The 16,027-nt window shown below is 38.1% G+C and overlaps 1 long non-coding RNA gene across 1 annotated transcript; it reads left to right on the top strand.

Annotated features, from left to right (window-relative positions):
• Positions 1–2,521: 2,521 nt before the first annotated feature.
• On the top strand, positions 2,522–15,477 carry LOC126299003 (uncharacterized). The gene is made up of 3 exons (XR_007552705.1): positions 2,522–2,564; positions 5,356–5,440; positions 15,160–15,477. It is a non-coding gene; the product is annotated as an uncharacterized LOC126299003 (long non-coding RNA).
• The last annotated feature ends 550 nt before the right edge of the window (positions 15,478–16,027 follow it).

The following is a 16,027-nucleotide window of genomic DNA, read 5'->3' as shown; positions in this document are numbered from 1 at the left end:
AATAGTGCCCACCTTGGGCACAAACATGTCAAAACTCCAACCCAGAAACCATGTGTAGTGCACTCAACCCTATCTTTAGCCCTATTGTACTGTCCATTCACAGTGGCATTCATTCATTCATTCTGGCACCATGTGTCATTTTTCGTTCTGTGCTTAATTATAAAAAAAAAAAAAAGTAATAAATATTTTATCTGCCTAAAGATGGTCTGTATGTCTCTGGCCTCAAACTCTAATACTTGACACTTGGTGGCCATGAAGTATCCACACATAGCATCATGCTTGCATAGCTCATGTGGTAGAGCACTTACCGGAGGTACCAGGTTGGAGTTCCAGTTTAGAACAAAGTTTTAATCTACCAGGAAGTTTCCTATCAACACTCGGCTGCTGGATGGAAATTTCAATCCTCTAGGTTGTGGCTAAGCTATGTCTCTTTTTCGAACAGAGTAGTCCTGCAATTTATGCAGGAGAGTCTCTGTGAACTTTGGAAGGCAGGAGATGAAATATTGGCAGAAATAAAGCTGTGAGGATGCACTGTAAGTTGTTCTTGGATAGCTCAGTCAGTTGAGAACTTGCCCACAAAAGGTGAGAGTCCCAGGTTCAAATATTAGTCCAGCACACAGTTTCAATCTGCCAGGACAGTGTCCTCGACATAGCAAAAGAATTGTTACACTAGGTCAATTTATTTTTGATACGGCTAGAATTTGAGATGTAGTACCAGAAATATCAAAATCTCAGAACAAATATTGGTTGTGATTATGTTTCGTACAGCAATACCCTTCCCAATAACTGCTTATTAAAGAATATAGCATGTACGCTACATCAGTACAACACATTAAAAAAAAAAGTTTGATCCCTTGCTAATAGTACCTGGTGATACAGCAATACAACTTTTAATTCGGCACTGAAAGTCACATGAAAAGTCCTAATCAAAATGAATGTAACTTTCCTGTCTCGTCTTATTCAAGAAAATCAGTTAAAACTCAAGTGTTATTACGTAGACTTAGTAAAGAGCACGTGCCTCTCATTTCCCTTCACAATGTTCGTTTCATACACGAGATATCACTTAAATAGAAATAATAACGCAGGCAACTAACTTTTAATGAAACACCTCTGGTCCATTATGTACGGACAGTAAATTAAATTATAATAGCATACAGTATGCGTTGAAATACTGGTACGTAATATGGTATACAGGCACCGTAGTAATAAGGAAAAAAAAAAAAAAACTGCAGTAATCATTAAGCACTCCACTTCGTTTGCATACATGTTCTTATCACCTGATACGCACATAATTACTTTATTGTCACTTCAGAGAGAGTCGAAATTACAATTTTTTCGAAGGTTTCCGTTCCCATTATTTGCCTTGCAACCACCGGAAACCTCCGAAAAATGTTTTATCAGAACTGAGGTATGGGAATTATATTTAATTTGTTTCTGAGATGACACGGTCCAGTCAAAAAAATATGAGAAACTAGCTCACTGGTCTGCGAACTATGCAAATATAAGTTGAAAACCAACTCGACATGTACAGTGTATCTGTTTTCTAATTTTTATCTCGACACACATTTATTTAAAAAAAAGATGATAATTACACTCCAATATGACGTACATTGCGATAAAATCTTTGGACACAATTTACATGACAAGGACTTGATGGACATGCTGCCATCTCGTATAGAGATTGAGAAACACTACGTAACGGAGTCTTCGTCTATTTCTGTACAGTTTATTACATCAGTGATGTACCATAATACGTATCTACCGAGCTTTAATGTTAAAATAAACAGATTAGAACAAGGTATGACATGTTCAAGGAAATTTAAGGACAATAAATTTCATTTCAGTGATTCTGCGCTCGCTAGCTGTCGGTACCGCTGCAGCTTATAAATTGCGTAGCTGCCGCGTGGGGTCTGTGAGAAAATTATACGCAATTCTGATACCTCGTTGTTGTATCATTTGTATTTAGAGTTGATTGATATTCGTGGTAGTAATGTAAATCCTTTAACTCCGCCTACAGTACGTGGAGAGCGACTTCGGTAGTTCTCTAGTTACTGTTGCCGGTCCCAAGCCCGGATAAAGGAGGAGGGTTGGCGTTTTAAGGATGCCGTGAAAGGAATGTCAGTACATGGTTACAGGCCTCATGAATAGTTCTTTGCCGTAGCTGATTAGTGAGGTCAATTTCATTCGATTATTTTCTTATCCTCAAATTCATAGCACGCTTAAACGTTTACAGTTAGTAACTACATGCCTCAAGAAACACGTACAGATTCTATCATCTGTGGGACCACGAGTAAAATGGAGGAATGAGTCAGAGCTTCCCAAAACTCTTCAAGCGATATGCAAACGCTTCTGGATTAACTTTCAGTTACGCTTTTCGTGGTTAACATTATTTTTTTAAAAAGGTCAAAATCAACCGTTTACGAATGCACAACCTGCACCTTCCTGCACTTATCTTTTATTTTAGGAACGTGCACTGGCAGCTATAATGAAGGTTCTGTTACATAAAAATGGCGTATAGTTCCTGATTTGTGCTGGTGTTAAGTGCTGTGGTCCTGATTGTAAAGGTACTTAACTTGTCAGGACGAAAAGTTAGCGTGTTTATTAGCAAACTGAGAGAATGTTACAGAAGATGTAGACACGTTCGGTGCACAGAGAAAGATTTATCCCAATAAAACAGTCGATAGAAAGTATTAACTAAAATTCTTTCTGGGGCTTTAAATTTCTTGTACCTAGTGGAAAGAGTATAAACATAATATTTTTGTGTGATCTTGAGAATCGTAATATAAATTGCCAATTACACGTTCTTGTTTAAAATACGATTTCTAACCTCTTTGCTATGTTTACAGATGTCTCGGCAACTTTTTCATTCGCATGGTACAGGCAGAATTCAGTGTGCCATCAATAGCAAAACTGGAGAAATTATACCGACCATTTAACTTCATCTAAATAAAAGTTTATTTTATACTTATGAGAATTCATTGTTGATGTACAGGTGTTAAATGTGACAATCAGTACCACCTCCTTCAACTGCTTCCATTAGTGGGATAATTCACAGATATACACTGAAAGTAATACTGCTGTTAACGAATCTTCCTAAAGATGGCCTGTATTTCTCTGGCCTCAAACTCAAATACTTGACACTTGGTGGCCATGAAGGACCCAAACTAAAATGAGAATGAATAAGTATTAGTATACTTAGAATCATGCTTGCATAGCTCAGTTGGTAGATCACTTGCTGAAGGTCCCATGTTGGAGTCCCAGTTTGGAACAAAGTTTTAATCTGCCAAGAAGTTTCGTATCAACACACTGCTGCACGGTGAAAATTCCAATTCTCCAGGTTGTGGCTAAGCTATGTCCCTGCAGTATCCTCTTTTTGCAGGACAGTAGTCTTGCAAATTATGAAGGAAAGGTTCTGTGAAGTTTGGGAGGCATGAGATGAGATACTGGTAGAACTAAGGATGTGAGGATGGCTTGACAGTTGTGCTTGGATACTTCAGTCAATAGAAAACTTGCCTACAAAATGTGAGAGTCCCAGGTTCAAATCCCAGTTGAGCACACAGTGTCAGTCTGCCAGGAGGTTTCATATCAGTGCACACACCACTGTAGAGTGAAAATTTCGTTCTGGAAATAATACCCCAGGCTGTAGCTAAGCCATGTTTCCACAATATCCCTTTTTCCAGAAGAGTTAGTGCCACAAGCTATGCAGGAGAAATTGTGTGATGTTTGGCAGGCAGGGGATTAGGTACTGGTGGAAGTGAAGCTGTGAGTTGTGCAGGAATAGCTCAGTTGGTAGAGCACTTGCCCACAAATGGAAAAGTTCCCAGGTTCGAGCCCCAGTCCAGCACAAAGACCAAGTGAGGTGGTAGAGTGGTTAGCACACTAGACTTGCATTAGGGAAGCTGCATTCAGCCATCCTGATTTATGTTTTCTGTGATTTCCCTAAATCATTTCAGGCAAATGCCACAGTGGTTCCTTTGAAAGGGCACTATCAACTTCCTTCCCCAAAATTATTCCCTAATCTGATGGGACCGATGACCTTGTTTGGTCCACTCCTCCCAATTTAACAAACCAACCATCTCAAAGTTTTAATCTGCCAGGAAGTATTATATCAATGCACAACTTCACTTCAGTGAAAATTTAATTCTGGAAACAGTCCCCCAGGTTACGGCTAAGCTCAACAATATCCTTTCTTCCAGGAGTGCTAATCCTGCAAGTTGTGCAGGAGAACTTCTGTGAAGTTTGGAATATAGGATATGAGGTTTACTGCCAGACTATTGACTTCTGTATTATTTCTGCAACAGATGTCTACTCCCCTACATATCTGCAGTAAGTCTGCAGATCTCAGCCTGAGTAAAGTTTTAAAGGGAGAATGGCTTGATTGGGTTTAGAGAGAGTGTGTTGATAAAGGAACAATATGGAAACATTTTACAATTCACTCACTTTAACACATTTAATTCATATGTTTTGTTATATAGTGACTGGACATTATGGTTGTATATTATTAGTACAGTTTTATCATTATCTTGATCATTATAGGGGCTGTTTACTGTACCACAGATCTTCAGTTTAAATGTTAGATCTGGGATTCTTTCTTTCTTTTATTGAGCTGTTCCCACCCATAATCCAACGGATAAACATTTTTTCAAAATTCGATAAATTCTCAGTTTTTCAAAATTCAGATTTTTATTTATACAAATCAAGCTTGTTGCCACACATGACCTGTTGAAACCATTTTGTCAAAAGGCAATATTTGCTGTTGTTACAGGGTGTCAAAAACTGTGAGTTATTGCAAAACTCGATATTTGATCTCAGCCATTTAAAGCGAAAGTTAATAAAGGCAAACTGTGATTTGCTTCTGAGAGATTTAAAGGGCGAATGACAATGTTAGAATATTGTTGTCAATGATAATGTGAGAGAGTTTTCTGCAGAATAAAGAGAGAGAGAGAGAGAGAGAGTCAGAATTGTGAAACTTTATTGGCCCTAGAATGTAAGAGGCTAGTCATGACAAAAGAGGAGAGGGTAGGAAAGAAGCTATTCATTGGCTAGCCAGATTGTCTGTGACTGGCAACCATCTGCAAATCAGTGCCTGGTGGAGCTTCTGCCTTGTGATTACTTGCGGTCCATTGGACAGGGATAGCCGGTAGCTAGGACTCTGGAAATATGTAGCTGTCCTCTCTTCTGATATTATCTGGCTGCTTAATAATTTCAGTTGTCTCTCGAATTTTGTGTTGGCACATCCACAACTGTTTTGTCACTAAACGGACTTCCTGGAACAAGATAGGCTGTAGGCAGCTCCACACTCTTGCAGTGTTTAATTTGTTGACTGCATCCTTGGTGGAACCTATCATGTTGCAGATCCTATGGCTGCTGCAGAAAATCAGTTTGAGACCTCATCAGTGGAGGACATTGCCTAGAAGTTCACTGACACGCTTCACATATGGTAAGTCCACTAGTGGAAGCTTCTCTTCCTTGCCCTCTTGGAAAAGGAGAACATGGTCAGTACGTAAAAGAGGGAGAATTTCTTAAAACTTATGAGGCATTTTAATGTACCACAAGAATTTTATAAGGACATAGTTGAAAGTGATCAATAGAGTTCCAGTTCAGTATTGTTGCAGCCAGTATTTTGTGTTGTATTTCAGTAGTATTTGTCACTACTTTATGCATCTGCTTATCAAACATTTATGGACAAGTGGGATATTAGTGTTAAATTTAATACTTATGGTGTTTCTGTGCAAAATTAACAATAAAGTACCTTTCTTTGTAAATAATATTGAAGATAAAAAGGAAAGAAAAAATCAATTTGGATGTGTATATTAACAAAACTTTTAATTTTTCTCTTTGAGTTTATTAACTTTTGTAAAAACTTGGAGACTTTGGCCCTCTATTCTGAAGAAAACAATGAAAATTTTAGAAAATTCAAACACATATTTGGAATCATGCCTACTAAATCTGTGTTAATCTAAGTTTATCTGGTTTATGTATTTAGCATTTCAGTATGATATTTGAAAAATGCCTTTTCTCAAAAATTTACTTTTTTGTATTTAATGAGTTTTGAAAAATGCTCTTCAATTGTCCAGCAACATTTGCTTAATTCTAGGGGCTTTGTTTGTTTCACATCACATTCTATTCCATACTCTTCATAACTGCTATAATTTAAGACTTGAACTGCTCTGTTTATGTGTGATATTGGTTTCTTTTTCCCTCACTGATTTAGATGCCACCCATGACTTATGTTGTACGTTCTGTCATAAATGCCAGTGTTCAGAAATATGATGTTTTTAGACAGTGCACATGAGTTCTTTGGTATCTGACTGTTCTTTTGTGCAGATTACCCCTTTCCTGTTCAAGCTATGTAAAACACTACCAAGGGATTTAATGTTTTGGGAGAGAATTACCAAAGCTACTAAAAATAGAGCAGTGCATTGTAATGCATATATTTTTTAAAAATTTATATACAAAACATGAGTGGGACTTCTGAGTCTTGTCAGGATATATTCATTGTATCTGATAAAGTTATTTATTTACTGATTTAGCACTATCAGTTTGCATTAGCTATAACAGTACAAAACCAGATTATAAACATCAAAACACGATAATATATTAAAAACAAAGATTCCAAGACTTACCAAGCGGGAAAGCGCCGGCAGACAGGCACAATGAACAAAACACACAAACACACACACAGAATTACTAGCTTTCGCAACCGATGGTTGCTTCTTCAGGAAGGAGAGGGAAAGACAGGATGTCAGTGCATGAATTCAACTCCAAGCTGTTATATGCCATCAGAGACTGAATGGCGTGGGGGGGGGGGGGGGGGGGGGCTTTTAAGTGCCTTCATGCAGGAGACAATTAACATGAAGGTCTGTATCTAACTTGCCTTTAGCTCCAACAATTACAGCAAATCAACAGTGGAATGAAATAACTGATCACTGTGGAGTGCAAATAAATTGAGTTACATAAAGTTTCCAAGTGAAATTTGTGACATTATACTTTTTAGCAAAAATAAGGGCAGCAATAAATAAATAAATAAAATAAAAAATCCAATCAATCCTAGTTACTCTTAATCACATGTGGGTTTTAATTATGCATGTCCTCATGACATTTTAACAATAATTTTTAAAATTCTGCATATTTTGCTTTTTTTTTAGCTCTGCTACACAATAAATTTAGCTTAAATATAGAAATTCTATGATAAAAAAACCCTGATGATATCGGGAAACAATTTTGGATCACAAGTAACTTAAATGACAACAATTCCAGATCATATCATCCTGTAGTCATACTTCTCAACTGTTCACGTGTGACACACCTCAATGTCTCAAACCTCTGTACCCATTTTTCTGCCCGTGAATCTCCAGCCCCGTAAACATTAGCCTAAAATCCTTATACCTATGCTGGAAACCCTTACTATTTTGACAATTTTCATTGTAATCAAAATTCATTTCCCTTAGTGAAAATTCAACTTCTATTTGCTGTTCCCACTTCATTGGTTTGTCTCTGATTTCATCCCCAATGAGATTTCCACCTATTACATCTTTAATCTGGCAATCAACTACTTTCTCTATTAATTTACTGTTCATCTGCTTAGTTACCTCCTACAGTGTATTTTCCTGTGGCTCGCAGCCCTCCACAGTTTTACATATCTTATTCTGTATCTAAGTAACTTCGTTTCCTACTGTTTTTCCTACCGGATCAACTTTGTTACCACCACTACTGATCTCTTCTAATAACTTCCCTGCTTCAGCTATTCCATTTTCCCCTGTTCATTAATATTTCCTTAATTTTAGTTTTAACATTTTAAACCCTGTAATTGATTTCAGGTTTAGAAATTCCCCTAATAGAATCAATGAATTCTGTATGGTCATTATTAATTATGGATACTAATTCCTATAACTGAGTATTTAATTCAGTGTTTCTGTGATCAATCTTGAATTTAAACCCAGATGTCAGTTGCTCCATATTAGACTTTAGATCCCTAGCTACTTTTGAAATCTTTTGCATTACTGAATCTTCCATGCCCACACTTTCACATTCTGACCTTGGACTATCTGGCCCGCTAATGTTATCAAATTCATATTAACTTGGTGACTGTTTAATCATGCCAAACTTCTTTTCTGACAACAAATCTGTGAATTCACGTATATTAATATTTTCAATATCAGTACTTAGCTTGTTGGTCATGTTGACTGCCTCTGCTCTATTGTTGTTGCCAGAGATAAAGTTGCTGCTGATGCCAAAACTGAAGACCCTTGGTGCTGTAGCCAATTCTTGTGCCACCATTGAAGTCTCCATTGCTCCTCCTGGTTTTACTTGCTTGGCAAAACTCCACCCACCATCTACTGCTGTCTTCTTCTCTCTAACTTCCCCACACCTAATTTCTGTTACCTCACTTATATGCAGGCAACTGCTGCTAAATCTTTAGTATGGTGCCCACACACAAAACTGTCTTTTATTTGTTAGATTTATGACTGGATCATGGAATATGCTGATTGTGAGTTTGTGGATGAAAACTCACTTGCATTCATTTCTGTACTAAAACTTCAATAGCAATTGTGCCAAGGATACATTAATGTCCTGGGCTAGAAAACCCCACAGTGTGCTACATCCTTGCAGCACCAAATGATTATTCAGATAAGGAAACCTAATTGCAACTTTCAACTGTGAATGATATACTTCACAAACACTCAGTTGGGCAAATTCATGACTCTTTCAAATATTGGCTCAATATCGTCTTACAATCAGGCAATGCACTGCCTGCTTTCATGCACAGGAGTTAAAGTTGCTGCAAGATTGTTTTAACTTGTGATCCTGCAGCTTAAATTATCTAAGTTTTGGCAAATTATGCAAAATTAAACACAGTACGAGTTGAAATAGATGAAATATCAATAAAGTGGTGGAAAGGGTTGTATTATTTTGGATAACTGATTGGAGGCAACACCAAAGAGATCATATGGGATAACCAGGTGGTTTATTAAAATATTATGAAATGGATAGATCTTACTCACCATAAAGGTGACACATTGAGTTGCAGACAAGCACAGTGAAAAGACTATTATGTCCTGAGCTTTCGGCCAAAGCATTCTATAGAAAAGAAAGGTTAACAAACATGTGTGAGAGGTGTGCTTGTGTGTATAAATGTGTGTGTGTTTTCCTTTCTGTTCTGAAAAATGCTCTGGGCGAAAACTCTCTACATAATTGTTGGTTTTCCAACCTGGACTTTCCATTGTCTGACTTATTCACATATGTGTATAACCATGAAATAAAATAGCAAGAAGAATCAACTGCAGTCAAGATTGTGTATCTGCATATTTACGTACTGGCAGATTCCCCAAATACTAACTAAACATCAGTGGTTTGCAAAATATCAAGTCCCATCCTGCTAAACTGTATACAAAATAGTCACCAGCTCACAAATAAATAAAGTTCAGTACAGTGATTAACATATCTAAACTAGTGTAATCATAAGCAGATTTCAACTGCCTACCAGAAATGATTCCAAAATGGCTGGTGAAATAATTCATAGTTTAGTGTTGCTCATTAACTAACACTCGTAAAATGTCCAATTCTAAGTATGAACACAAGTTAAATTATTTTCAGAGCCACCTTCCACTCGAAACCTATAGCTTTAAGAGTTCTAAACCATGCGGCCTGCAACATGCGTGTTATGTCAATGACCACTCAATGCAAAATCACCAGGAGCAGTCATTTGTGCTCCCTTATAAGCCCTCATTGTGCCCACCAAATTTTATAATGATCACCAAAAATACATAAAATATACCTTAATTTAAAATAGCCAAAATTCATAACTACAACAAATATGCTAAAAGAAGTGTCTTTCTCTGCCAGTCCCCTTCAGACCATATACACTTTACCCAGAATTAATTATAACATGAAATATGCACATCTGTGCTCAATATTAATGACAATGAAATTGTTGTAAAGATGGCCTGCTCAATAGAAGCATTGTTTTGCACTATGTTGGTAGTGATTCTAAATTGTATGTACATATCACCACTTTCTGATGATGTGTTTCGTTATCATAGACTGAATTAACATTTAATTATTTAAATAAGAAGTAACTTTATTAACTATAAATATAGTGCATGATTTCATAGGGAAAGGTACACGGGATTGCGTGCTGCATTTATTTTCTGTGTATGTGTGAAGAATATGATGATCTGACACATTTTCATGGTTAAAAAGACCTCAAACATGAAATAATCCAATAAATAAAATATATTCAGACACGTGAGTTTCAGTGATGATAGCTAGTCTCCTCTTCAGCTATGATCCACCAACTTGATCATAAGAATTGTATGAAGCATTCAAGAGTTATTAATTTATAATGGTCTGCATAATAAGAAACTTTTACAATGCCGTCATAACCTCTGTAGCTTTCATAATACAATTGATATTAAATTCTCAATACATGCACCTCAGCACCACAATTACATTGTTGTATTGGTTTTGCGATATGATAAATCTGTGAATCTACTCGGTGTCCATTGTTTGCTGTTTTGTGACAACCACCACGTTTAGTGTCTTCTCCTTCTTTTCTCTTACCTCCCCCAGCAGCTGAGAAGAATCACAAACATACCTGTGGCAGCTCACTTCCACCTACATCTTTCTGCCAGCTGCAGCCGCACTGTCCAGCACGGCCCAACTCCCAACTTATGCTTTCAATAATTCTGCTGTGCTGACAGCTCGCTAGCATATGTGTTAACTCACAAAATATGTTCCAAATCACATTTTTATATTACTTTGCTACATTAACTATTAATTGTTTTTGTAGATTCAAGAGAAAGGAACATTGCACAGTGAGGGGAGTTTTAAAACACTGTTTCCAGTGAGTCAGGAAATGGGCTTGTTTGCAGTAAGGCAAGTATCCACATGGGCAGTGGGACGGTGTCTGGAGGACTGTCAGCACAGCAGCCACTGTTGTTCCATTCCAAATTATCAGCCGAGCCCCTTAGCCCTGAATTCACTATAATGGTAAGCCATGCTGTGTCAGGTTTCACTTCTAATCAGTTAAAACAAAATTAAATCTACCACCTTCAGATACACTTCAGATAGTTCTGTTAGATTTGAATTGAAGATGGAAGGTCATTTTAATCAGATTTTTATGCAACATGTTATGAAATGTTATGCTTCATAAATATAAATTTACATTTCATAATCTCAACTATTTGGTTGAAAAGTTTCATACTGTTGCTAGTAGATCAACTGTCCTCGACACAGTATCAGAGAGAGGTCCACCAAGTAATGCTGGACACAGGAATGACACCACAATGTCTTTTCAAATGCGTCCTGGTTCCACGTACAACATCACTATGGAAGTACACGTGTGGAGGCTCCAAGGAGAATGGACATTGCCAGATTGTATTCACCCTCATCATAAAGGTCCAGCAACATGTGTGATGGAAGGGGAATTGTTTAGTACACAACATGATCACCTCTGATTCTCATAGTCAGCAATTTGGGCAGCAGCTATTTCATTTTTGAAGTGTTAATGTTGTTGGCTGTTCTCTATCTTCGAGGTCACCATGTCATTAGCATTTGACACAATAATATTAGATTGCATGTTGCTTGTGGTGTGTGACGTATCTTGAGACAGAGGCTGTTTGGTAGCTGCCCTTGTCAGCAAGTTCACCAGATCTCTCACCTGTCGAATACAACGGGTCATAGGTTGTCGAGAACTGGCATGCCACCACTCACCAGCTAATATAATTGATTAATTCTGGCACTGAGTTAAAGCAGCATGAAATGACGTATGCTTGTCTATCATCCAAGCTTGTTTTGACTGTTGGATTAGCGTCACTATGCTGTCAGAGGTGTCAGATCTGTGTACTGAATTTTAAATCCTGTATACTCCCAAGCACCTACAAACTTAATCATGTATTCTTCCTGTCATACAGTATGTTTCCAGTGTTGCAATTTTAATTTTCAGCAGTGCACTTATGCAGATAGACAGGCATTTATGTGGCGATATGTATAGGGTGCTCCACAGCGAGGCCACTTAACTGATACGAGATGAACGTGGTTTTGTTTTGTGAAAAGTATACAACATACGATAAAATATAAAATCTAATCCTGACCCACCCTGGGACACTCTCTCTCACTCCCACATAGAACACCAAAAGATGTGCACAGTTTGTTATTAAAATGCACAAACTACACAACATCTGAAACAGAGTAAAAGGGAACTGTGACTGGTTGGACATTGGAAAATAAAAGATGAAGCAATCCCCCTGGAAACTCATTAAAATCTTTAACCTAAAGTACCACTTAGAAGACCAGACATCATACGGAATCCTAAAACATGAACCACATTTGATTTATCATCACATAAAATAGATGGCATGTCAGCTGGTGAGTGAGTTTCAGCCCTCGTAGCTTTGTATGAAACACATTCTGCTAAAATGTGGTGCGCAGATAACTATGTATGACAAAAATTGCATACTGGTATATCCTCTTGCTGGAGAAGGAATCCAACCATCAGAGGACAGAGGCAGTTTAAGAGTACTTCCTTTTGCTGCTCTGGCTGGGAGGAGGAATGCCATGGCCATGTCATTAGCTCCACTAGCCATAGCTTGTTGTCCCTCAATCCTAACCGCTCCACCTTTTACAAGTGCATGACCCTTCGTGTCAACAGCGACACCTCTGACAGCATAGTGACGCTAATCCAACAGTCAAAACAAGCTTGGATGATAGACAAGCATACGTCATTTCATGCTGCTTTAACTCAGTGCCAGAATTAATCAATTATATTAGCTGGTGAGTGGTGGCATGCCAGTTCTCGACAACCTATGACCCGTTGTATTCGACAGGTGAGAGATCTGGTGAACTTGCTGACAAGGGCAGCTGCCAAACAGCCTCTGTCTCAAGATACGTCACACACCACAAGCAACATGCAATCCAATATTATTGTGTCAAATGCTAATGACATGGTGACCTCGAAGATAGAGAACAGCCAACAACATTAACACTTCAAAAATGAAATAGCTGATGCCCAAATTGCTGACTATGAGAATCAGAGGTGATCATGTTGTGTACTAAACAATTCCCCTTCCATCACACATGTTGCTGGACCTTTATGATGAGGGTGAATACAATCTGGCAATGTCCATTCTCCTTGGAGCCTCCACACGTGTACTTCCATAGTGATGTTGTACGTGGAACCAGGACGCATTTGAAAAGACATTGTGGTGTCATTCCTGTGTCCAGCATTACTTGGTGGACCTCTCTCTGATACTGTGTCGAGGACAGTTGATCTACTAGCAACAGTATGAAACTTTTCAACCAAATAGTTGAGATTATGAAATGTAAATTTATATTTATGAAGCATAACTGCATGTATGGGGGCAGCACATTCAGAAATTGTATTTTCCAAGCAGGTATTCTTAGCTGCAGCATCTGCTGCTTCATTACCCTGAATGCGCCCATGCCCAAGTACCCAGCAAAATGATACCTCCTTGCCGTGCCTCTGTAAGTGGAAAATGGTGTCATGGATCAGCTGAAGATACTTTTCTGCTTGATACATGTGAAGGATAGCCTTAAGGGCACTTACTCCCTAAGTGCAGATGCGGAATTAGTAGCATGAAGACACTGCATCTGCTCCAATGCACGCAAGATTGTACACATTAGGTTCGTGCATAAGTTCGAAGCGTTTTTGTTTTGCATGTTGGTATTCCAGTTGCTATGGGATTATTTATCAATTGTCATTTTTCATTTGTTGTTCAGTGTTGCTCTTTGAGTTTACGTTTTGTCATTTTGTCATTTGGAGATAGTGAGTGGAGTTGTGGATGCTAGAAAATGGAGTAACAAGTGGAGAAATCAGAACAGTTCTAACTCATTCTTCTGTTGGAGTTCAATTGAGGGGTGACAGCAGTGGAGGCAGTAAGAAAAATTTGCACCATGTATGAGGATAATGCCATTGGATAGAGCATGGCAAAAAAATGGTTTCCTCATATTGAGAGGGATCATTTTGATGTTAGTGATTCTCCACATCAAGGAAGACATTCAGTGTTTTATGAAGATCTTTTAAAAACATTAATCCACAATGACCTACATCAGTGTACTTCAAAACTGACAAATGTGATGAACTGTGATCATTTCACCACCATGAGACATTTGAATGCAATGGGGAAGGTTCAAGAATTGAATATATGGGTATGACATGCTCCAACCAAAATCACAAAAATCAATGGGTAGCCATATTTACATCTCAGCTTGTTCATCATCAATTGGCTCGTGAACAGCACCAACCATTCCTATACTCCATCACTACTGGTGATGAGAAATAGTGTGGTTTTGATAACGTAAGGAAAAGAGATGAATGGTTGAGCCCAAACAAAGTAAATAGCAACTCCCCATACAAGGACCTGCGTGCACCCACAAAAGATAATGTTATGCATCTGGTGGAACAGTGATGGTGTGGTGTACTATGAATTGCTTCCCTGAGATGTAACCATCATTGCTGATCTTTACTGTTAGCAACTGAGAGGTCTTGTACATGCAATACAAATACAGTTACCCGTAAGACTGCGTGAGGTGATGCTACTCCATGGTAAATCCCGCCCACATTCTGCTAGACTCACAGAAAACACTATACAGGAGTTGGGTTGGTCATTCCATGCCCACCTTATTCACCTGATCTTGTTCCCACAGATTTTCAACTTTCCTCCTGTCTATTGAACAACCTTCAAGGAACTTCCTTTCCAGATGAAAATGTTCTCCGAACATGGCTCGACAAGTTCTTTGCCTCAGAACCATACGATTTATACTGTTGCAGAATAAAAAAGTCACTCCAGTATTGGCAGATTGTTGTACATATTGAAAGAGAATGAATTATTGATGACTAAAGTCTCTGCTGAGTGTATCAGTTGTGTTTATTAAACTTAAGGAAAAATGCTATGAACTTAGGCACCAACCCAATAATTCATCATTGTACCAGGTAAGTGAATCTTGAGAAAACAGTCTGGAAACAACACAGTACATCCAGTGGAATGATCCTGTTTACACTCGTTAGGGTAAATGACCACACAGTCACAGTGTTTAGATAAAATTCTGCAAAATATCAATTTAAAAACATAGTATGTAGTAAAATTATTTTTGTACACTGATAAATCTAAAATAATTCTGGATCTCCTTATTATCCAGGTGGTGAATGATTCCAACTTCGATGAAGCACAGAAATATGATCCGCATTAAAAGCTACTAAGTCCTGCCACTTGGAAATCCAAAATCACTTTGTTGCTCATGTCCTATTTCTGAATATTTGCTCCATTGGAGGGTGAGCAATTGTATGGAACACCGGGTTCATGGGGTGGAGAGCAACTGCATATATGACACATCATGAGGTTCCACTGCCAGATGATGAGCAGTGATTTGCAAGTCTCAAAGCAGGCTGGGGATCGGAATTGTACTATATGATCCTGTCACCAACTGAAACCCCTCATGGTGAACAGCATCAGTGCTCTTAAGGTAAGATGGCCCAAGCCGTAGACCCTTTGCTTTAATATTCTTAAGATGTAACCATGTGAGCTGCTCGTCAAATGTCAGACCCAGAAACAGCACGGAACTTTTAAAATTGAGAACAGTGTCCCTCATTTTAAGAATAGGCACATTAAAAGGGTGACAAGAACAATTAAAATTAACTCAAACACATTTCTCTGAGGAAAATTTGAAGCTTGTGTTATCAGCCCACTCCCCCAACTATTGTATCAACAGTTACAACTGATAAGTTGTCATTGCATGGTTGGAGGACGAGCAAAATTAGGCAAAATGATCCACAAACAGTGAACATCGAACAGGAGACTTACCTATGGATGTAATACCATTGATGCCAACAGCAAACAGTTGGAAATGTGTATGGTTGCAAGTTTCTTCATGAGTGTTGCAACAAATGAAGCTGAAAAGTTTGATGGTTGAAGAAATTTGAACACCGTCTTCAGTTCAGCATAAGATATGCCCTTAGTTATCTTCAGTGCTTATATTTTCTTTTCTTCCTTGAACATCATGCGCACAC

This window comes from Schistocerca gregaria, chromosome X, assembly GCF_023897955.1.
Source record: "Schistocerca gregaria isolate iqSchGreg1 chromosome X, iqSchGreg1.2, whole genome shotgun sequence".
NCBI lineage: Eukaryota > Metazoa > Arthropoda > Insecta > Orthoptera > Acrididae > Schistocerca > Schistocerca gregaria.
The sequence above is the reverse complement of the archived record's forward strand: the minus strand, read 5'-3'. Positions and strand labels throughout refer to the sequence as shown.